The following is a 24,683-nucleotide window of genomic DNA, read 5'->3' as shown; positions in this document are numbered from 1 at the left end:
TTCTCTTTGCTTCCCACTCCCTCTCTCGCTCTCCCCTCCCTAGCTGACCATTCTTCACTCTCTCTTCTCTCACCCCAGTCCATCTTACCCTCTTTCCTTGTCCCCAACAGCCAGCCCACTCAACTTTTCCCTCTACAGCCCTTCACCTACTCCCTTGGAGTTCCTTACCCTCCCCTGCATCCAAGGGTACCACACAGGCCCGCAGGACCCCAGGTCCCATGACATTGGGTGTGATGATCTTGTATGCCTGACATCAATGTCCTGTCTTGTGGCCACAATCCAGGCCAGGCATACCCCTGTGTCTAGTGTGCCTAACTTAGTCTTCCGGCAACAAGTTCAATTCTCTGCTAGTAATAGATCAGTTCCTGAGTTTTGATTTTGCTGTCTTCTGAGGTTCTCACAGTCTTTGATGTGACCTGTCCGTTATTGCCAGGTCTGTTCATCCCTGCAAGAGTGCAGTGGCTCTTCCTGGGGTCCTACACACAGCCTTCCCCATTGTAGCTTGCTTCCCACATCCACAGGCAGCTGTTTTCAGCAATTGGCTTCCACCCTTCTTGTACCATGTCAAGATTATGCCTCCTCGGATTGAACTCCTTACGTGGCTGGCTTTCACCTCCAAACAGAGCAAACGTTGAGCATCCTAGCAGCTCACTGGTGGTCAGATCAGAGTAGACAAGGCTGGGTAGTGTTAGCCCCAGCGTGGGCTCTTTCTGGCATGATGTTCACCCTTCTCCACTGAGCACGTGTATTCGGTACGATTGGTTTGTGTGGTGCCGACCCCCTGTCAATGCACCAGCAGTGGCACATGGAATGAGCACTCTTATTTTTTGTTGTGCCTGGCCCAGCCTCTTACCTTCCACCACCACCCCGGAACAGGCTGGCCTGTCAGTTCGAGTTGGGTTCAAGCCTCCCCATTGCCACCCTCAAGCAGGTGCAGCTACCGGGCAGTCCCTGCCAGTGGCATATGCCTGAATCACAGATATAGCCATACATGTGTTTGTACAAAGGGCCAGTTTTGTGACACTGCAAATTGCTTGTTGAGTAAGTGATGTACCCTTTGATGGCTGTATGTGTTACTTGCATTATTGTGGTGGATGTACAGCACATATATGCCAACAAGCGCTGACCTCCTATGATGCATGCATTAATCAAACTTAGACTAATGTGGCCTTGCATAGCTTCTTTGGGGACTGTAGCAACCATATATTGCATTGTCTGCCCTGTCACCTTCCGATGGCACTGCCTGTGCCTTTCATGCCGTTCACAGGTATGGGTGCATCAAAGTTCAAATCCAGAGAGGGAGCCTGAGAAACAGCTACCACATCCAAAGTAGGCAGCAGACATTCAAACTACCCACTCACAATTCAGGGAGATAGTGACTTCAATCCATGTCACAGGACTATTTTGAGAGCATGTGATCGGAATGTGTACACTTCACATTCTTAAATGAGGAGATTCATTAGAGGACAATTGTGGTGCTAACAGCAGTGGTAATTCCAGCTCCAAATGCATATGTAATGGTTGTGGTATTGCACATTACTCACTGTTGGATCTTGTGATCAAGCTGGTTGCCTGCTACGAGGCACGCAAATGCCTGTCCCAACCCAAAACACTATCATCATGTGATGACTCATCACACTGCCACAGAGGACAGCAGGTAGACTCAATGGGCTGTGTACCGGGTACCCGTTTGGAATGTTCCACAAAAGTCTTGCTGGACTGCCAAGTGTGGAGGCTGAAAAGAGCATGGATCCATCTCACCATGCGAGCAAGCAAGACAGGTGGCGCTTCCTCCCACCAGCATCTCCTGCACCAGCAAGTTCAGGCCGACATCTGTATTGTTGAAAGTTGTCTATCACTCTTGTCGGTGGAGCACTCCGCTCACACATCAATGAAGAACACAGCAATAGCTGCAATTTATTAGTTTGATTCGTAGGACAAATTGATCATTAAAACTTCAATCTCACCTTGTAGACCCGGGTTCCTCCTTATGCTATGCCTGTCTAAGTATTGTTTTAATGTCAATTGCTCCAGTGCCCTCTATGGGTTACAACTTGGGCTGTCACAGGGACTCCGTTCCATTTGTCCCCCTAAGGTCAGACACCCGATCCGCAATGTCACTAGATATATGGACCTGGTTCAGTTACTTATTTCCAGCACCATCTGGCCTACCCGTTTCACCCTTTGTGGGGTCAGGTCAGCTAGGTGCACATCATTCACCTGGTGATGGTGGTAGTGGTGATGGGTTGAACACCCCAAAGCACATTACCCTGCACCCAGGGCAGCTGGTTGTGCTACATGTGGTTGTCTGTGGTGTTCCACATGTGCCTGCACAGGACAGGCCTAGAAGTAAGGCCAGGCAACATCTCCCCAGGTGGTCTTTGGTGCAGATTGGGACAGCGCACACTTGATAATGCCTGAGGCACCATGCTGGGGCAAACACCCAACAGCCACGGGTGCCCCCCAGTATGGGAAGATCAGATGTGGCGAACCACTGAATGTCAGCATCTCACTAAGCAGAGGTGAAGTGACTGACCACGATTCCTTCAGTAACAGCATGTGTAGAGAGAGGGCAATGCCAAGCACTGCATCCATTTTCAGTGGTGGAGGTAGGACATTTGGCATGCAGAAGACAGATTCCCCAGCATAATTCTGGGGCCCAAGTCCTTCTGTTTGGGGCACACCACATGGATGTTGTCAGGCTGGTAACATCCCCCCACACGGCAGGGACAGGTCTTCTCTGAGTCTGTTGCTTGGGAATGCAGCTTAAAGTGGCTGGTAGACTCAATCCTAGGATTAGTATGTTGGCAAGAACAATGGCCATCAAGTGTCATTAGTAATCGCTGGAGAGTACTTTGATGAGTAATTTCAAGAGGACATGATTGCATCAAGAGGTAAACAGGTAGGGATTTTTCACAATAGGCAGGTTGGTCTCCCAAAACAGCAGATCCCCTTGCAGGACCAACACTCAGGCTCATCAGGCCCACACAGGGCGCATTAACTCCATAGTGGTGCACCTCGATGCCCCAGGGGACAGGTGGCTCTCCAGTCTGTTGAAGTGTGTGACTGACCCATAGCTACAATTTCAGCATGTCCACATGGCCAAGTGAGATTAACAACCAGCACACCCTCCTCCAGCAATCGTTCAAGAATCTCTCGGGGTTCATCGGGCAGAGACAGGGAACAGGGCACCTTGCTCCCAATGCAATAGTCAACTGTGGTGGTTTGTCCCCTGGGTACACCAACCACATTGTACCGCCAGGCAGAGAGGCCTACAAAAGGAGCCATGGGTCTGCGGCGGTGTAAGTGATGTAGGTTACCCACACAACTCATCTTGTGATACAGACCAAGGTGTACGAGTGGGAAAGCCGACCCAATGCTTGTGGCTCTATGGAGCTGAGGGCTGCCATACACCAGCTGAGGTGGGATCCCATTGCATCATACCCACTACCACCTCTCATCCATTCTGTTAGGGAGGTGTCGCATGAGCGTGTGTAATAGGACCAAAGAGATAGGACCCGAAATAAATGGTTCAGTAAGCCTGGGCAGAGTGAAGGCAGAAGATACTGTAATGGAGGTCCATAATGGTCCTCGCATGCAAATTGTTATTCTGATATGGGTATAGGGGCAGGCCATCTAGGGTCTAGTTCACTCTGACATTTCACTTGGGATAGATGGCACTCGGATATCCCAGTTTAATCTGGTGAGGTAAATGATTAGAGGTCTTGGAAGCAAAACTACCTCAACCAATTATGATACTTAATTTAGCTGAGGTGCCAATGGGGCAAAGCTGCCAGCTGTGGAATCATGACTGAAAGTCAATATCCCCCCAAAGTGTGACTGTAACCCAGCACTGTGGAGCCTCAGTTGGCCTAGGATGGTCAGCCTGTGTGCCGGTGCATAGAGCTGCTTGCCTCAGGACTCAAGTGTGGATACAAGTGGACAACCTCTCTCACCCATCATGCAAATCATGTTTGTGGGGAATATGGTGCATGATCATTTGTAGAAAAGCTGCTTCTGGCTCAGGTGTTCATGAGTAGCAGAGCAGCTACCTCGCTGCAATCTGTTTGCAATTGTCTAATGAGGCACAGTTTCATCAATGGCACTGCTGCAGTGGTGGTGCAACAAGGGCCTCTATCCTTACTCCTCCTGCTGCACCACGGTGTGCACAGGAAACTCCCATGTACCATGGGTACACCTGTGCAGATGTAGGATGAGCATTGAAGGCTGTTATTGTTATCATTATTCATATTATTGTGTTATTTATTTAGCTCAGACATAGCTTTGAGAAGCAACAGAGCACTTTACAGAGGTATACAATACAGATACACAAAGGAAACGCTCTACAGAGTTAACAACATAACAGATATACAGAGGGGTATAGGACACAGAGGGGCAGCTGTACAGGGGAGGAGAGGGGCAGACGGTGTCTAGCGAGACAGGTGGAGTGGGAGGTGACATGACTGACAAGGTATTGATGAGGAGAGACTCCTTGATTAGGTGGGCCTTGAGTGCTTGTCTGAATCATAGGAATGTGGGGCAAGTATGATGCCGTCAGGGAGGAGGTTCCATATTCTTAGGGTGTAGGCAGATAAGGCTTGTTTTCTGGTTTTTCCTTTTTGCAGCTGCAGATTTCAAATCTGCACTTGTCCTGGCTTCTGTTGGTGCGCTGTCTGCCGAAGATGCTGAGTTTCTCCGCAAGTTAGCTGGGTGACCTGAGGGTGACTGCCTTATGGATGATGCTGCAAAACTTGAAGATGATACGTACGTGCAATCAGAGCCAGGGAATGTCGATGATGGCCGAGGTGATGTGGTTGTATCGTCATATATCCTTTAAAATGCATGGGGCCATGTGTAGGACATTTCTCATGGGCGCAAGGGAGGACGACGGGAGGCTTTGAGGAGGGCATTGCCCCCATCCCGGTGGGATAGGACCAATGCTTGAACGGTGTATGTAAAGCTGTCTGGAGGGGGGCAGGGCTTGACTTTCCACAGGAGGCAGGGCTGATACCAAGTTGTCTGAATTTTCTTAGCTGTGTGTGTCTTGAAAGATAGGTGGTTGTTGATGTGGAACCCGAGGGACTTGGTGCAGGTGCTGAACATGGGTGTGAGGCCCTCAGGGTTCATAGTTGTTAGCCAGGTCTGTGTGTCTGGGTGTTTGGTGTTGTTGCCGAGTAGCAGGTATTCAGTCTTGGAGGGGTTGAGCTACAAGTTTAGACTGATTATCCAAGACTGGATCAGAGAAGCAGGGTTTGAACCCGTGGATGTCCTTGATGGAGTCGATGTTGAGGTATAGCTGTGTGTCATCGGTGTATTGGTGGATGTGGATGTTGTGTGAAGCTAGGAGTGCTCCAAGCGGCTCCATGCTTGGATTGAAGGTCACTGGGGAGGGGATGGAATCCTGTGGGACTCCGCTGGTGACGGGTACCATTGGCAATCCAGTGGCTCCTTTTGGACAAGCTGCTGACGGTTTGCAAGGTAGGACTTGCACCAGCGCAGGAAAAGGCTGCTGATCCCCATGTTCCGATGTAGGGTGCCCGTGAGCAGCTTGTGGTCTACTGTGCCGAAAGCATCCTAGAGGTTGAGTTGAATGAGGAGGCAGGCGTGGCCGTCATCAAGGATGTCGAGGGCATCGTCGACCACCTGTATGTTTGCTTTCTCCGTGCTGTATGTGGTTCAGAACCTGGATTGGTAGGTTTGGAGGCGATTGTTCATGTCAATGTGTTGCTGCAGTGTGCTGCTACCATTTTCTCAATGATATTACCTGAGTTACAAAGATGAGTGATGGGGCAATAGTTACCTAGGTTGTGGGGATCCAGAGTGGGTTTCTTAAACGTACGGGGGGATGTTTCCTGTCTTTAAGGTCAATGGGAAGTTGACTTAAATTAGGGAGCTGTTGATGATCTCTAGGTACGGTAGGAGATCTTCTGTGGGGAGGGCCTTTAGGATGGACGCTGGGAGGATGTTGTTTGTATAAGATGTGGCTTTGAGGGCGGCCAGAGTTTCTACCAGGTCCGTTTGAATGCTGTCCAGTGTGCAGAGATTTTGCGAGTATGGACGTGAGGTGAGTCTGTGGATGCAGAGCTGATATCCATGTGCTGGTGACTATTGCTGATTTTGTCGATGAAGAAGGTGTTGATGACGGTGGGTTTTTTAATGGTGTGTGGTATAGCACGGTCAGATAGTGGGTTGATGCTTTGCTTGGCCGCTTTGAAGAGGGCTCTACTTTTTTTGTCGGATTCTGCTATGATGTTCTGATAGTAGGAGGGATCGGATGTGTTGACTAGTTGTTGACGGGTTGCTCAGAGTTCCTTGAGGAGGGCGAGTTTGGATGCGGTCCTATAGTGGTGACAGATTTTCTTTTGTTTACTGCTGACTCTTTTGCTGAGGTTGAGTTCTTGTGTGTACCAGGTACTGACGGTTTCAGTTTGCAGGATTGTTGTTTCAGAGGTGCATGCCAGTTGATGGATGCTGAGAGGCTGGTGTTGAGTGCTTCCACTGGAGAGTCGCGGTTCGGTTGAGGATGTTTGGTGCATATGAGGCAGAGGTTTGCGAGTTCTTCTGTGACAGATTCCAGTGGGACATTTTTGAAGCACCTGAAGGTTTGTCGAATGGGTTTCTGCTGGGAGTGATTGACTGGGGTGGTGTTCAGGATGTTGAAATGCATGGCCATGTGGTCAGACCGGTCAAGTGGGAGAGGAGAACTTTAGTGGAGGGAAGGCAGTGTGGTGATGATTAGGTCAAGGATGTTACCTTTCTCATGCGTTGGGTTTTGTATGTACTGTGTGAGGCCCAGGGTGTCGAGAAGGCTGACGAGAGCTGCCTTCATTAGTTTGGTGGCCTTGTTGCCTGGGAGGTTGAAGTCACCTAGGAAGATCTTTTGGCATGCGTGAGTGACATGGTGGTGACCAGGCCAGTGAAATCTTTGATGAAGGCAGTGTTGGTTTTGGGTGGTCTGTTGATGCTAGAGGAGTTGACTGTGTCCATCTGGGAGAGTGGGAAGTGGCAGGAGAGGACTTTGAAGAGTCAATGTTGTCAACATCAAGTCTGGTGCAGGGCCCCAAACTCGTTTGGAAGACTCAAGGCCTCTGCTTGTCTTGTTCAGCCAGACTCTGTGTTGGATGCTTGAGCCATCGGGGACAAGGACATCTAGGAAGTGGGTGGAGGTGGGTGCCAGCCAGGTCAGCGTGATGTAGTTGGTGTCAAGGTTGTGTGTAGTGATGAGGTCAGTGATGTCTGCTACATGGGTGATAGCTGAGCGGTTGTTGGCGAGCATCAACTTCCATGTTGTGGACAGTGAGGTGGTGCTGATGGGCTTAAGGCTGATGCAGGTGAGGTTGCTGCATTGCAGAATCCTTGGTTGTGGATAGCAGCTTGAGCCCCAGACCTTGGATGGTGAACTTAAGGCAGGCACAACCTCATGGCCTCACAGCCACGTGGTAGTGGGGGCCCATCTCAAACCATCTGGTACTTCAAATGAACCAAACGTGACAAATGGCCACAGCAGTCAGACCAGATTGTGTATGCTGCACCTGGCACAGCAGTCTCCTAAATTTTTCTGCAGCTAGGTTCCATGATAATAGGAATGACGTGACTGCCTGTGGGACAGAGGTGTGCCATGGAAGCTGGACAGCCTCCTCCATGCTCTGACAGGCTCCCCAGAGCAGGTAGGCGCAACAAGCCTGGCCACAGAGGGAGAGGCCAATCAAGCCCAGCAGCTGAACACCGAGGTGGGTGCCACAGTGCAGTAGCTGTCCCAGGGAAGTGCCAGCAGGGCTGAGCCAGGTGGTCAGTGGCACCTGCAGGGCTCATAAAACCTCCTCACCCGCTCACATAGACATGCAGTGTGGGAAATGAAAAGGAACAGGGCTGGGTCAAGAAGTCCTGCATGGGACAGGGTGACTTGACAGCTATCATCTACCCAGTGCCACCCCCAGCTGTCCAGTCCTCTGCCTTCAAAAACTTGGAGCTTGACCCTGCTGAGAGGGCAAGGGCTCCTGTCAGCTTCTCTGAGGTCATTTGTGTTACCACACTGTATGGCACAAGGAAACACGTCTCTGCTACTCCTGGTATGTGGATCCAGACCAAACTCCCTTTCTGTCTGCTTAGGGCAATGGAGGCCATCGCCCATCGCTTCCTAACGATGCTCGCCCATCTCTTGGGACCAACTTACCCATGCTCAACTGCTGTTCACATAGAACCATATTCAACTTCAGCCTTCAAAGTTATGTTTTGAAATGTTGCTACAACCAGCACGATCTGCACCTGCGGTGACTCCACCCAGGGTTTTGCCCTAAGCATCCATGTGCACAACAGCAGCTCCCTTACTCATCAGACCTTCACCCCCATGGCTCTCAGTACCCACAATGGCCTACTATGGGCCTGATGCTCTTGCTCCAACCATTTCAAGGCCAGTTGATGAAGCAGGTGAGTTATTGCATATGCCTTACACCGTCCTGCTGTCTGTTTCAAACAACAACTTTTCTAGGGTCTCTTGAGCGTTGACATAGTTCACCTTAACCAAGCGGTTGGTTCGTACATTAGCGCCAGTTCTGCTTCCCAAAAGTGGGCCACTGTGCACTTGCATTCAACACCTGGCTCCACACCAGCGAGCTGAGCTTCTTGGCCATTTTAAGTTCCAGAATAGGTTGAGATGCTATGGCCTCTGAGACCTCAGACCATTTGCTTTACCAGATGAAAGTGGGATTTATGAGTGCCAGCTCTCCTGAGGGTTACTTAAGAAGGAGGCAGCTACAAGATGGTGTGATTAGTCATTTTCACATTATCCAGGTCAGACAACCGATTTGCATGTCAGTAATGCTACAGACCGCCACCAATGTTTCCTATGGCTTAGACTTGCTGATGCATTTTTCACCATCTTTTGGGGCCTGTCACACATGCTCATGCTGCACTTCTCAAAAAGAGTGGGGTAGAGGGGCTGGTAGTGCACCCGCCACTACGCCATGATGGGATTCCACCTCAGCCAGTGTACAGCAGCCCTCACCTTCATTGTGCCAAGGGTTTGGTATAGGACTCTGACTCGCACAAGTGTTTTTCTCTTTGGTCTGTGTTTGAAGATGGGTCATGGGTAAGGTGGGTAACTGACATCATCGCAGGCCCCTGGTCCCATTTCTTGCCCTACCCGCCCAGCAGTACAACGTGGTTGTAGCATACTAAGACAGTCCACCCCAGTCATCAGTCACTCTTGGATCAGGGTGACCCTTTGCCCATCACTGACCTCGTGACCCCCCGAGAGGGGCCGAGATGGTTGGCAGAGGAGGGTACAGTGGCAGTCAATCTCCCTTGGCCCTGTGGACATGGCAAACATGCTGCCAGGGGACTGTGGCACTCTCCACCGGATCAGAGACCCCCCACACACCCCCCACCAGGCCTTCCCAGCCTTCCCAGAGCCAGTCAGAGTGCGTCACCATGGAGGGAATGCAACATGCAGGGGCGTGTGGGCCTGGGCGGCTGTCACATGAGTGGATATACCATTCTGGGTGACCAGCCTGCCCACTGTGTTGGAATTTCGAAGCAGACTGCACAGACCCCAACTGTTTACCTCTCAATGGTTTCACAGCCTCTTGTACTCTCACTTCAGATGTATTCTCAACTTTCCCTTATGTTACTTGCTAGCTATCAGCCTTGTGCCCGTATTTAGCCTTGCATGGAGTTTACAACCCACTTTAGTCTGGATTCCCAAGCAACCCAACTTCATGATGACCCCATCTCAGCATCCCGTGGGCCCCACCAACCTAACTCTGCCACCAGACAGGGATTCAGCGATGGGTTCTTCCCTCTTCACTTACAATTTCGGAGGGAATCCCAGTTAGTCACTTTTCCTCTCCTTAGTACTATGCTTCCATTCAGCTGGTCACTGCATCTGATCTGAGGTCCAGGTAGGTGGTTCCAAGGCTTCAGCATGTTTCAATGGTATTTCCCAGTCCCAGACCTCTGGCACAGCCATGTGTGTGCTGTCCCAATCTGTTCCAAAGAATGCATGGGGAGGGGTTGGCCATCGGACATAGTTACAGGGCCAGCACTCCAGGACTGGCCCATGCAGGCAGCTGTGGTACACCACAGACAGCCATATGTGGCATGGCCAGATGTACTGCGGTAGGAGAAGGTGCATCCACCACAACCAGCACCGGGGCACACTGGGTGCCTGGACCTCCCAACTCCACAGGGTGTGAAAACAGAGTCCAGGACACTCCAGCAACAAACCTCCAGGCCAGGTCTAGGGATCCTGTGATGGTGCTGATCAGGATCTGACCATAGGGGGGTGAAGGGAAGGTGGTTGCTGCAACAGCCAAGCCACGCACCCTGGAAGTGTCCCCAGAGCTAATGACATTCAAGCAACCCTCAGACAAGAGGAGTCCATGGCCACAAGGTGCGCTCAAAGTGTCGATGATCAATGTGTCCTGCAATTCACACTGATTCTCACAGGTAGCTGCATTGTTCATTGATGCACAAGAACAGTGATCCACCACCAGGAGTCACAGCCAACTTTTTTGTCCAGACATCACCCCAAAGCTGCAGGTGCAGGAGGGCTGGAGGGAGATAGTGACACCAGTGTCGCTCGCCCACACAGCGAGACAGCCTGGTGCCCCTTTTGGCATCCCACTTATAAGTCAGCCAAGACCATTGCGGTTTTCAAAGGAACATGTTTCATGTGATCAGCCCAGGAAGCCCACCCACCATCTTCGGCAGCAGCGCAACAGAGGCTTCCCACATTGACGGGGCAGGTAGCTCTGCCGTCAGCCCACCAGACCAATCTGCTCATCTTTCCACAACCATGTCCTCGCGCTCCCCTTTCAGGGAGAAGGATTGGGGGCCCGGAGGCAGGCAGGGTGGTTGATTGGATGGGGCTGCTAGGTTTTTCAAACCCCAGTCCAATCACGCGGGGCCAAGCTCCAGGTACCTGGTCACAAGTGTATGCCTCCTGCTGCACCGGCAAGCATGGCCATCACTTACCCACAGCCGTGGGCTGATGGAACCTCAACACCCACCCGTGGAGTAGTCTGGCTGGGACATGGCTCAGAGCTCAGTCAGTGTGGCGGGCCCCCATCCAACTGGGTAGTCATCCGTTGAGAACAGCCCAATTTCCTTCTGCTCCTGGATGCACCCACTCATGAATTCCCTTCTGACTGTGGTGCCCCCACCAGCACCTGCCCTCTACCTGGTCAGAGAGAGGAGGGTACCTAGCCAGCACAGAATCTCTGCTGTCAGCTCAGAAAGGAAGTGGTCCACCCAGGGCTCCCTCAGTGGTGCATGGTTGGGGTTCTCCTGGCAGGTTCAACCAACCCTGCTAGACATCCACATCCATCCGTTGGGCCACGGACCACTCTAGTGGAAGAGATCCTGCCCCCCCAGCACATGGTCCCCTACAAGCCATAGCCGCAGGCCACACAACTGGCTAGACCATGACACAAAGGTCAGCCCAGAATGTGGATATTTATGTCTAGGACACAACAGCTTCTCCTCCATTGATGATCCTTCAACAGGTTCACCTTCACCTACAGAAACCTTGTGACTTTTACTTCTTCTGGATAATCAAGTTTGATCCTCTTTTTAGAACTCCACAAATGCTGTTGCTAACCTCAGCGGGACCAATCTGGGGACTTCACTCAACCATTCAATCAGTTATGATAACAGGCAGTGTGCACAAATGACATGGAATGAATCAATATGAGCTTGTGACAGGCACTTATAGAAAATTCCTAGTTCATGTGATATAATTGTTATCCCCAATCCATATAATGAACGGAGGTCAGCAGGTTAATCGCACCTTTTGTCAAAGGGTAGACCCATTCTGACCCATTCAGTGTAGCACATGAGCAGACCCAGAACATCGGACTTGATCCCAGACATGTTCTTTTTCAATCTTGTGTGGCTGAATGCCACTTGTCCCTCTTAGAAGATGAACACCAACCACTGGGGGTTACATAAGTAGTTGGCATGGAGGAATCTTGTTCATTATCAGAATTACCCAGATAAATGGCTCTACGAACTTGGAAAAGACATGCAACCACGCCCTCACAATATCAAGCAAAATCTATCAATCGGGCAATCCTCTCTGTCTACAGGCCAGGTGGAGTTTCCCATGTATGGTCAAATTGAACTGTAGACTCCACTCCTCGTGGTGTCCTGCCATCTATTCCTTTCAGTTTCAGCTTTGCAACCATGCTTCTCCTGAGTACCCAAATACTTGGTTTTCCTGCAGGCTGCTCGGCTAGTCATTGTGCTTGCAATGGAGAGCCACCTACATTTAAAGGCACTCTCTGAGGGGGCATGGAGTTAGCATGGTCCCAAGGCAGGTGGAAGATCAATGCGTGAAACAACAGCTGAGGCCAGACAAGCAGTCCAAACATAGAGGAACAAAGTGTGCCTAATCAACCCCATGCAGTGCAGGAAGGCACACAGGCAACCACTGTAACATCCACATGCAAGTCAGCTGAGGTTATTTTGTCAGCTAAAGTAGGACTGTGGCAATGAAGAACTAGAGACCCAAGCGCTTGTACACTGATTAGTTAGGGCATCTTGAGTATGATGACTATCATTATCATTTGTACATAGATTTATCCAAGGAAGGAAAAGCACATAAGGTACATGAGCCACCTTTTGCTTTATCAGATTTGATGTGACACAAGCCACTTAAACGACCATGCCATGTACTTAAAAGGATCATCAATAATCACAGCTATTTCTTTATTGTTTTTTTCTCTTGACATGTCCGTATGTCCTACACGATCGTTTCTGTCTCCATTGCTATATTTTCAACTATACAATGGATGGGTAAAGCTTGGTTTTTCAAAAATGGTACATTACTTTTGTGGCACATATATTTATGCTTTTGGTATATGCAATATGGGTTTTTGTATAACCGCCTCCTCTGCTTTTGGTGTGTGCTTTTGTATTTATGTCAATGAATTAATGCATTTGACAAATGAAGTATGTGTAACACAACAACTCAGCCTCAGAAGAAGAGCAGTGGCTCAAAACACATGTTAGGCTGACCTTCAGTTCAATAAATTACATGCAATCATGCACGTAATGCATGTATTTGTGCGCAGTGTGAATGCATCTGTCTTTTACAAGTATTTTGTCAACTTAGCACCCTGCTGGCCAGAAAAAAGGTTGGCCTCCTTGAGAAGCACCAAGGGCTTCTTTTTCCTCCCACCATGAGCCGGCAGGATACCCCCACCAGGCAATGTTCTGATGGGACATTGCATGGAACACAGCCCTTGGTTGGCTAAGGGGGTGCAGTGGTCTTGCCACATAGACCAGGTGGGGCAGCGATAACAGACAGAACCCATGCACACTGTCTACAGTAATCTAGAGGTAGGTGACTGAGCTTTCTTGTATTCTGTGTACCCTGGGTAAGAGAGGGGGAGGTCTGAGTTAAAGCCACCAGCCTCCTTATGAATCCAGCTGGAGATTAATGTGAAACTTGATTCCCCTCTAGACTTCCAGAGGAGGCCAGCTGTCTGGTAGTGCAATGCATTCTATTGGGCCTGTGCAGGAAGGTCCTTCGAACGCCTGGCAAAAATCCAGCAGGTCCTGCTGAGCAGGGTGCACAGCAGACCCATGTGTGAGCCAGGCACCCAAGGACGAGGTTGAGAAGGGCCTGCATTGGCAATTTGGAAAGGGAGAATTTGAGCTTTTCCATCCAGGGATGGATGGGAACCCTGGCAGGGTTCTCCAGGTCCACTGCTGGGTAGGTGGATGGTCAACCCATGTTCGTGGACAGTGCCCAAGGGAGGAGGTAGCACCCCCAGCCACCATGGAGCTCATGCTAGGGCATGAGAAAGCTCTTCCATTTGGCATGCTAGGCAAGCACAGCCCCTGGCTTCCAGGCACAGACCCACCCCCTCTGCATGGCCCAAGGAGGCAACACCCAGATGGTTTTGTGGGGTAGGTGTGTAGGCTGTGTGCCCTTGACAGGGTGGGAAACTGCTAAATGCATTGGAGCTTCAAAGGGCCCCACCCACCCCAGGTTCCCAAAGGATGCTGCTCAGCAGACAATAGTTGTCAAGTTTCACAGTACCATGCAGGATTCATTGAGCCAGTCCTTGTTTTAAGCAGCGTTGCATGCCTATGCAAGCATGCAAGGAAGTTTAACAAGCCCTGCCCAGGCCTTTCCAGAGTGCATGGCTCTGAGGTGTCCCAGCCAGTGACCCGGCCGTCCAGGAGGGCTAACCATGCCATTGTGCACCAGCATCTGATGCAGTGTGCTAGCCACATTCCTCAGCATTGTTACTCACTGTAGGAAAAGCTCAAAGGCGTCGAGGGCAGAGACTGAGATGGCAAGCAGTGCAAACCCACCCTTTATTGCCACTTGGTAGACCATAGATGTCAAGATTCCTTGTTCCATACGGGACACCTCAAGGCTGTCCATGTGTTTTTCTTTCATACACTGCATGTGTGCTCCCTAGTGTCGGACCCTTGCTTGTCCCTTCTGTGCATCCTATGCAGTCGGTCTCCCCTTCTCTGTTCCCGCCTCCTCCACTACTGTCCTCCTAGCACCCTCTATGGTGCTCTCCATCTCTCCTATCTTTGCTAACTGCTACTCTATCTCCTACCATATCCCTCTCACTAAGTCTGTGAGGAAGAGGTTCAAGAGGGACATCGTGGTCATCAAGGGCTCCCTGATACCTATGCTGATACCTACACCAGGGCTTCCTCCAGACATACTCTCACTGACATCCTCTTGTCGTTCCCTCTCCAGACCTATGGACTCCGCATATGGTCTCTGTTCTTTCTCCATCTCCATCCTCTCCCATTAATGGTGGCACTAGGTGGGAGGTCAACCTGGCCTCCTTCCACTCCTCCAAGACCATCATTAATGTCTAGCTGAATGGCACCATCTTGTTCCAGGGCCCTCAGCCCTATCTCCTCCGTTTCCCATGTCTTATGACCTTCCTGCCTTCTCCTGCTACTCCTTCGGCCACCTCTCTGGCACACTCCTCTTCCTCCTCTGCCAACCCTTGGGTCCCTCTACAACCTGCGCAGGGCGTACCTCAAGCCTCTAGCCCTCCAAGGAAGTCTTTAAAAGGTTGCAACCTGCTCCACGTTGCTACTCTCAACTATCATTGTGCTCTAAAACCTCCTCTGACATCTGTCACCTCCTTGAAGAACTCGATGTGGATGTCCTGGCTCTCACTGAGACATGGTTCACAGCCAGTTCTGTCATGAGTCTCAAGATTCTCCTCCCTGAGGGATACAAGATCTTCTCCGAACCCAAAACCAGACATGCTAGAGGTGGAATAGCTTTGATCATTCCAGAGTGGGTCCCTGCCTCTGTCAACCCTACGCAGGCATACTCCTCCTTTGAATGCCTGGTCAGCAGGGTCTGTCTCTCTGCTGGCCTCTCTCTAATGGTGGCCATCATGTACAGGCCACGTGCCAGGCCGCCCTCTTCCTCTCAGAATGGCTGACCCCTCCTCTTCTCTCCTTGCCTTACCCTCTCAACTCCTCCTTCTTGGAGACGTCAATATCCATCTGGATGCTTCCAATCCCTGCTTGCGGCTCTTCCTCAATCTCTGCAACACTCTCTCTTTATTCTACACTCTGGTTCGACACACTCTGCCAGGCACACCTTGAATGTCATCATCTCCTCTGATATCCCCCTCTCTAACCCGCTCACCACTTCTCTCTCTTGGACTGACCACTTTCTGCTCTCCTTCCACCTGACATTCCCTGTCCCTCAGGAGAAGCCTACCCGAGCACTGCCACCAAGCTTCTTGGTCATCCAGCCCAAGAAGTGTGTGTCAGTGGAGGCCTTTGCCGCTAATTTCTGTCCTCCTCCTGCGGCTGACTCACACTCTGACACAGCCCTCTCTAACCTATATTTTTCTATCACTGATACTCTCGGTGTCCTTGTCCCTGTCATGAGAATCGACCTAAATCCGACCTCCAAGTGCAACTCTTGGTATGACGCAGACCTTGCCACCCTAAAATGCAAGTGTAGGGTGGTTGAGAGGAAGTGGAGGTCATCTGGCACATCCTCTGACAAACTGGCATGTTGCCTGCTCCAAAGGCAAAACATACTCTGTACTGTCCAAGAAGAGAGCCTTTATCCAAGCCTGCGTCTCTTCAGCCTCTAATATCAAGGATGAACTCTTCAAAATCTACAAGGAGCTGGTTAATCCTGTAAGCGACTCCAATTCAACACTACAGCTATCAATGCCTAGTCTGGGATGCTGATGGAAGCCCTTATTGATGTATTTTTATGTCCAGTTCATTTACTCTGGATGACAACCCTTATATAACACCCCTCTCTCAGAATCCCCCCGACCCCGATGAGCCAAGAAGTAGGTTTGTTTTGCAAATTTAAAAGGTTTATTATCAAAATTAAACAATATATATATATCACACTTTTATAATAAATTAATGTTTGATAGCACACTTGTGAAGATGATAGTGATCAACAATGGATAATGTTACAATGGTACACTCTTTTTGATGGCTTAGAAGTGATATAGAGAGGATGAAGTAGCTGAGAATGCTTTTATGGCTTCAAGGGCAATGCAATGATGAATGAAAATGCAGTACAGAAAATAAACTTGATATGACTTCAACAAAAGACAATGTAATCACTTTTCTTTGACAATTCACCCCCCCTTTATGCAAGGTAAAGAGATGGGAGGAAAGCACACAGTTATCAGGAATGCAATCAAATATAATTCAGTTCCCCCCCTAGCAAGCTAGAGGAAAACAGGTAGGAGTTTTAAACACAGGCCCAAAATGCTTAGAATGTAATAACAATGAATTGAAAAATGTGCTAAAATTGCTTTTAATTCCCTATAGGAGGTTCAGGGTGAGTGAGAGATACTTTCAAGTAATTCAGGATCACTTTAGCAATGCTCTATGAATGATTGTCAGGTTGCGCACGAATTTCAGCAAGGAAAGCAAGGACAAATATTTTTACACGTGGTTGAAATTCAACAAAATGTCAAATCGCGGCAAATTTAGACACGTGTGTCGAGCGCAATTACGGAGGCACTATAAGCTCCTAGCACAAACGGTTCTGGAGATACATTGATTTATTAAAGGTAGTTTTTCGGATTTGAAATTTTAAAGCTCAGAATGACAGATGACAGTTTTCAGGTTTAAGGATGACAGAATGACACGATTCTAGGAGGCAGTTCTAATAGGCTAAAATAGTTTGGATTAGATTATTTTAAACTAAGAGATTGGTTTTGGCACAGTGCTAGCTGGGTACTCACACTAGATTTTGGACAGGAATGCGACTTCGTCACTGATCGGGTCATGATTGGCTGGACTTCTGCTAGCCGTTCTTCACAGCGATCTGGTCTCTGGTTCTCTCTGGTTCCGGATACAGCACTGCTTTCTGGATGCTGCTACAGCTTCTTGCAAAAGCTCTTTGCAAAGAATTCAAACAGCTCGCCCGGCTGTTGAATAGTTTGGTTGGTTTTGAGGCCTGCTGAAGAGGATTCAGCTTGTGGATTCAGGCCTCTCTGCTACAAATTCTGGAGTTAATTTCTGGTCTCTGGAGATTGATGGATTTGAAGTCTGGATCTCTGGATGTGAAGTCTGAAGTCTCGCGGCAAAGCGTCCCGCAAGAAAGTGGAAAGTGAATGTCTCTACCTGGGTTTCAATGTTCCTTTTATGTGTTTTGAAAATGCGTGTGTTCCTGGGCCTAGCTAAGCCTGCCCCTCTCACTTATCATTGGCCAGTTCCTCCTCTCTCCCTTGGTTGGGGGAAAGAAATAGAGTGTCAAAGTGATGCTTTAGGTTTTATGGTCAGAGGAACCTCCCCTTGTCAAAATGCACACAATCTATCTCTGACCCAAATACATATTTATCTATGTACCATTTTTCTAATATTATAGGTCCAGTTAACATATTTTCTTCAGCACCAAACCATCCGATCCCTGTCTTTGTACGATGTTGTGTCCGCTTATGACAGAATTCTCCCCTTTTCATCCAGATAACGACGTCTAAACCTTTCCAGATTTTACACAGATGTGCACCAGGGATATGGGTTTCAGATGATAAAGTGTCAGATTTTTAACATGCATACATTTGGAGTAACAACCCTTTTTTCCGCTACTATCCCCAAGAACATACCACAGGGTCCTAACACCTCTTAAAATGTGCACAGAAAAATCGCAAGAATGATGATGTTATTTATATAATTTTGACACGTCTGAATTGTGAATTATCCATCTTTTTAAAATCATGCTCTGGCCCCAAAGGGGTGTGGTTTTCCAAAGCACATGGTGGAATTTCTGGTTTATCCACTTCCCCCAAGCTCAGCTGGCTTTCACAGGCACTGCCCCTCCCAGTTTCTCCCAGGAGGAAGCCATTTTACGACCCCCCCCAATATAACATTTGCCTGAGTCCAGGACAGGGCTTTGTTCAACTTCCTGCAGTCCCCAGGTGCCCCTCCCCTTTTCCAATCAGAGAGGTGTCATCTCCTTTTGGCAGGGGCAGCAGGATGCAGCTAGGCCTGGGAAGAGTGGCTGATCAGGTTTCTCCTGTCGGGGGTAGTTGTCAGGCAGAATTCAGCTAAATGTCACTTTATTTCCCAGTTTTCTACATTCAAATCCAACTTACAATTTTTGCACATGCAGCTAGAATGCTGATTCTAAGTTCAAAACTATGACATTTAAACAATTGCAACCTATGTGACACTCACAAGTAGGTCACTCATTTATTCTAAACATTTCGATTTTAGTGGCTTTAAACCCAAATTCACTTACGCTGCTGACATCCCCAGCTATTTTTTATATATACATTAAATAATTACTTCCTTCAAGTCATTTCAGAATATAGTTTTACATTGTATCCACCTCTTAGCAAGTCTTTCCTTGGCCTGGTTTGGGTTCATTTGTTCAGTTTTACACAAAGGTCTGGTGGTTTTAAAACAGTGGCTTTCTGATAGTGGTGAGCACCAGTATTGCATCCATTTTTGACATTAAGAAAATTAATTCCCCACAGTTCTGGGTTGCTTTTGGCAATCAGCATTGCCATTCCCAATGGGTTCAGGCTACTGTGTGTGTAGCCCAATGGTGGTTTTAAGCAGTGCCCTCCTGTGCTCACAACATAGGCAAAAATGGGTGGCAGCCTATTCTTCATGTTTTCCCTGTGCACTCTCTGGGGAGTTCTGGCCATCATGATGTTTTCAATGCCAGTAATGCACAGTTTTATGGTAGGGCTTGGATGCATGGGTAAAAACATCCCACAAGCCCCTCCTCTTGCGATGGCCATTCTGATCTTTCACTGATGGAACTCGCAAGATCTGGGATGTTCGCCTCATCTTCTTCCAATTCCGTAAATGGCACAGTTCAGCATCTTTTCCTCCATCTGGTTGGATCGATCGGTTCTCCTTTCTGGTCCTGATGGGAGGATTGGGCGGTACCCCGGGCCCCCCGGATCTTTGCTCCCGGTCTCCGGGTCGTTCTCCTTGGTCAGTCTCCGTGGTTTCATCTCTCCTAGGATGATAAAGCAAAAGCGGCAATACCTATTCGTAGACATTTCTCCACCACTATTAATGGTGTGGCGAACACATACATTTTATACATCCGGTTACATTTTTCAGTCTTGTTTTTAAAAAACAAGATATAACAGGAAATATTTTTACAAGAATCATAATATTTCAGAGACTATCTATGGGATATTTTAGGTTGTAACTGGATTAATCTGGAGCGGTTCCCTCTGGGATTCCAGAGGATTCTTCCAGTTGTTGCAGAGTGTGACTGGGATGGCAACACTTTAGCTGATTTATATGTACCCACTTGTCTTCCCCTTCTGCCAGACTACCTTTGGGGATGCGGATCTTATAGGCTACAGGGGAGATTTTGTCTATAATTTCAAACGGTCCCTTCCACGTAGGCAAACATTTTTGCTGTTTGGCCTGGTTTCTTTGGAAATTGTAAAGATAGACCCGGTCTCCCACCTCGTATACTTTCCTGGTGGTTTTCAGGTCTTAGTGGGTTTTCATGCTATCAGCTGATCTTTCTAGATTCCGCTGAGCATAGGCAAAAGCATGCTGAAGGTGTTTCCTTAAATTCTCCACATACTCATGAGTTGTGGAGGCATTTATCAGTGTCTGCTCTTGGGTCCTGTAGAGCAAATGCTGGGGAAGCACCATCTTGCGTCCGGTCATCAACTCAAATGGTGACATTTTAGTTGCAGATGAAGGGGTAGATCTCATGGCCATTAGGACCAGAGGTAATAGGATATCCCAACTTGGCCCAGAATCTGCCACAAACTTTTTTAAGATGCTCACAATGGTCCAGTTGTAGCGTTCTACTGCCCCAGAAGAAGCTGGCCGGTAAGCAATATGTAACTTCCTTTTGACCCCCAGTATCTCCCACATCTTTGTCATTACCTCGCTGGTGAAATGGCTACCTCTGTCTGACTCAATCCTTTGAGGTAGACCAAAACGGGAAAAGATGTGGTTAATCATCAGGGCAGCTGCTGTTTCTGCCTTGCAATTTGGGGCCGGGAGACATTCCACCCACTTGGTAACCAAGCATATGACGGTCAACATGTACTTGTTTCCTCTAGACGAGCGAATCACAGGGCCTACAAAGTCAATTTGCAAATCTGACCATGGCAGTGTCATCCCCCTCTTTTGGAGAGGCGCACGGTGTGTGAGGGATGATGGCTGAAATTGTGCACACACAAGACACCCCTTCAAGTATTGGTTGAGGTCATATCCCATGTGTGGCCAGTATGCAACCTCTCTTAAGATTTCCAGTGTTGTGTGAAACCCCCTATGACCGGCGGTGGCCGCATCATGGGCGTGACTTAACATCAGGCTTCGGAATGAGGTAGGGACCAACCACTGATCATGGCCAGCTTGGGATTTCCTTACCAACAAACCGTCTTGGATTCTGAACCTTTTTGGACATTTCATCAACACTCTTAGGTCCTCTTTCCCAATGTAATCGGTATCCATCAGGGGAAAGTTCTCAGGGTCCTCAATGTGTTGGTAAAACTTACCAATTATTGGATCCCCTTTTGAGCCGTAATTAAATCAGCATCAGGGGTCTCCTTACTCCATTGTGCAGTTGAAAGATCATTGTGAGCATTTGTCTGGGACCTAGTGATAGCAGTGACCTGGATTTCCCCCAACAGGGACTCTATTTCTATTAGATCCACTTGTATGGCCCCAGTTTTGGCCAGCTGATCAGCTAAGTCATTTCCAGTTTTGTCTGGTCCCTCTACTTAGGAATGACCCTTGATCGTTTTCCAGTAGATGGTCATCCCATTCGATGTGACCAGATCATCAATGTTTTGGATTAACTTCCCATGTTTCAAAGGTTTGTTATTAGCACATAGCATGCCTCTGGTTTTCCAGTTAACCAGGTGCTCCAGGAACCCATTCCATACATAATCCGAATCTGTGATTATGACCAGTTCGTGGAGTTGATGTTGGATAGCAGTGAGGATAGCTTGATGCACAGACATCAATTCTGCCACTTGACTACTTCGGGGACCAATTTTGTACCCAGCGGAGGGTTCTGGGAACTCGTTCACCCATGCATTCCTTACGCCGGCCACCAGTTCTTTTTCCCCGTTGTTGTCAACATGGTAAGAGCATCCATCCACATAGACAGTGGACATTCCCTCACACTTGTCTTCTTCAAAGACTTTGTGTGGGGAATTAAGGTATGCCTCCATGTTGTCCTTGATTTTTAGACTTTCGTCCTCGAGACAGTTTTCTCTGGCACAATCATGCAAGTCAGCCAGACCTTGTACGAGGGGACTCTTCTTATTTTGGCCATATCTGACCTCCACAGGAAAGCCTTACATTGACAGAATCCAGGAAGTAATTTGGGAATTACTGACATTTCCGGCCCGGATTCTGTCACTTTGGAGATATTGCAGAGGCTGGTGTGGAGTCTCCACTATGATGTGTTCCCCCCGGATAAACGGGCGGTAATTCTTCAATGCCCACACCGTTGCCAGGAGTGCCTTCTCACAATCGTTGAGTATTTCCTCCACAGAGGATAAAGTTTTGCTCGCATAGGAGATTACTTTATTGACCTTGTCATGCTTTTGGTATAATACTGCCGTCAAGCACGTAATAGAGAACCCTGTCTCCAGGAAGAACTCCTTGTTTCTGACAGGGTAAGCTAGGCAAGGCGCTTGTGAGAGGCTTCTTTTGAGTTGTCTTACTGCCTCAGATTGTTCTGGACCCCATTCCCACTTGACCCCCGCCTTCAAGAGATGAATCAAGGGTCTGCTGATCTCTGCGTAGCCCTCAATGAACTTTCTGCTGTAATTAGTCAGTCCAAGGAGGCTCCTTAGTTCCCGCAGAGTGGTGGGGTCTTTCAGTTTCTGAAGTGCTTCCACTTTCTTTTCCTGGGGACAGAGACCCTTAGGAGTAATCTCATGCCCCAAGAAATTAACACGGGTTCTACACCACTGTGCTTTCTGGAAGGAAAGTTTTGCTCCGGTGGCCCTCAACTGTGTCAGAACATAACGGATCTCCGTTATGTGTTCTTCCACAGATGAACTTTTGATGAGGACATCATCTACATAAGCCAGGTTACCCCTCGCACCCAGTTCGGCCATGGCCTTATGTAGGAACATGTTGAATTCATTGCCGGAGTTGAGGTATCCGAAGGGTGTCCGGGTCCATGTGTACTGCTGGCCACCAAAGGTAAAAGCCAGTTTGTATTGGTCCTCCCTACTGACAGGCACGGTCCAGTATCCATTGGTCAGGTCTATTGCAGTGAATACCTGTGACCCCTGGATCTGGGCAAGCCCTTGGTCAATGTAGGGCAGAGGCCATCGGGAAGTATGGACCCGTTTGTTGAGCTCCCTAAGGTTGGCGCAGAGTCTCCACTGGCCGTTTGGCTTCAATATTCCCAGCACCGGATTATTGAAGGTGCTGTGTACTGTACGGATTATTCCCCGGGACTCAAGGTTATTAATTATTTCAGTAAGGGACTCCATGGATGCGAGAGGCAAACGATATTGCTTCACAAACACTGTAGTCATTCCAGCGTCTGTGGGAATTGTTGTGGTGTGGATGTCAGTGCAACGACAGTCATATGAGTCTACCGCAAAGAGATCTTGGAAATCCAAGAAAACTTGTTTCAACTTTTGCTTCTGTTCCAGAGTCACACAGGCATCATCTAGGTTGACTCTCTCTTCCACCATCTGCCTGAAGCCTGGAAAGACTTCTGGTTTGGCTATCTCAGCGGCCTCCTCCAGCTGGGTGGAGAAGTCCCTGGTCAGAGTGCTGATTTGGACTGGGGGCTTCAGGTGGGAAAGGCAGCCCTCATGGACCTGGAAAATCACCTCGTCCCCTCTGAAGTCACAAGTCACATCTTCCTTACCATAAGGGCAAGCAGTGTACACCAGGAAGTTCCCCCCATGCCGGGAGAAAATCCTGTCTGGTGTTGTATTGTCCTTACTGTCACTGTCAAAACAGTCCTTGAGGATCGGTCCTAACAGTTCATTTCCTAAATCAATGGAGACATGTCGGTCATCAACCGTCATTCCAATAATGGTGCCTGCGGCGAGAGTAATACTCTTTAAGTCGCTGTTATCCACCTCTATTGGAATGGTGTCATGTTCTATGTTGACTAATGGCGTTGGGTTTACCCATAACCCTTGCTGTTGGAGAGAAGAATTTAGATGAATATAAGCATCAGGGTTTTTCAATTTTTGTCCTCTTTTAACTTTCACTTCCAGGGAGAATTGTCGGGTCCTTTCTGGGATGGTGACTTCCTCTTTAAGCTGAATTTCAACTGCATAAGGTAGCAATTGAGCTGACCTAAATGCTTTTTCTTGATCATCAAAGCCCATGGGATTATCTGCTGATTGGGACCAAGCTTTGAAGTTTATTAGGTCCAAACTAATGGCGAAGCGATTGAGAATGTCACTGCCTAAGTAAAAGGCGGCAGTGATGTTTCGCACGACCCAACAATTATGGACTATGCTCTTGTTGCCAATGGAGATTTTGAGCATACACCTGCTTGGCAGGAGATGTTTGGAATTGGGTGCTTCCAGGTCCATTTCCCATTTGTCTATCAGTTTGAATGTGGGAATGGCTGGATCTTTTGGGAGTTGGCGGAACATGGCTTCGCTGATGAAGCTCTTACTGTTGTTCACACACACTCGGGCGAGAACAGAGTCCTTCCCATCATTTAATTGAATAGGGATGAACAACTGCTCTCCAATTTGCTGAATATCAGCCAGGCTCTGAGCTGATTTCACATCTTTCTGGACTATCGGAGTGGGAGTGTCTGATTGTGGATTGGTAAAGAATTTCAGAGTGTTTCCTTCCAGTGTGGAATACCACCTTAAACTGGAAGGAATGTTGATTTTCAGAAATAGAGAGGACCCCCCACCACCAGTCTGTTGTCCTACTGCTATTACTGTCACGTCTGGAATTTGGTTGTTCTGGAAGTGAAATTCTACTTGGTCAGATTTTTGTTCAACCATGTGGCAGGTGCCATTTAAACTAGCATGGTTGACACTCTGTTTTAATTTTAGTGGTCGGCTAGTCTGGGTCCAGAGGATCTTGTTTACACAATCTATTAGGGGTGACAACCGTCTCAGGAGGTCGTTCCCTAGTAAACAAGGGGTGCCCTCTGGAGTCACTACTATGACCGGGTGTTTCACCTTGTGTCGCCCAATTTTAATGTCCCACTCTGCAGTCCCCTCGACGGGAATTTTATTCCCGTCAAAGTT

This window comes from Ambystoma mexicanum, chromosome 4q (genome assembly GCF_040938575.1).
Source record: "Ambystoma mexicanum isolate Mex_15411 chromosome 4q, UKY_AmexF1_1, whole genome shotgun sequence".
Classification (NCBI taxonomy): Eukaryota; Metazoa; Chordata; class Amphibia; order Caudata; family Ambystomatidae; genus Ambystoma; species Ambystoma mexicanum.
Note: the sequence above shows the minus strand (reverse complement) of the source record.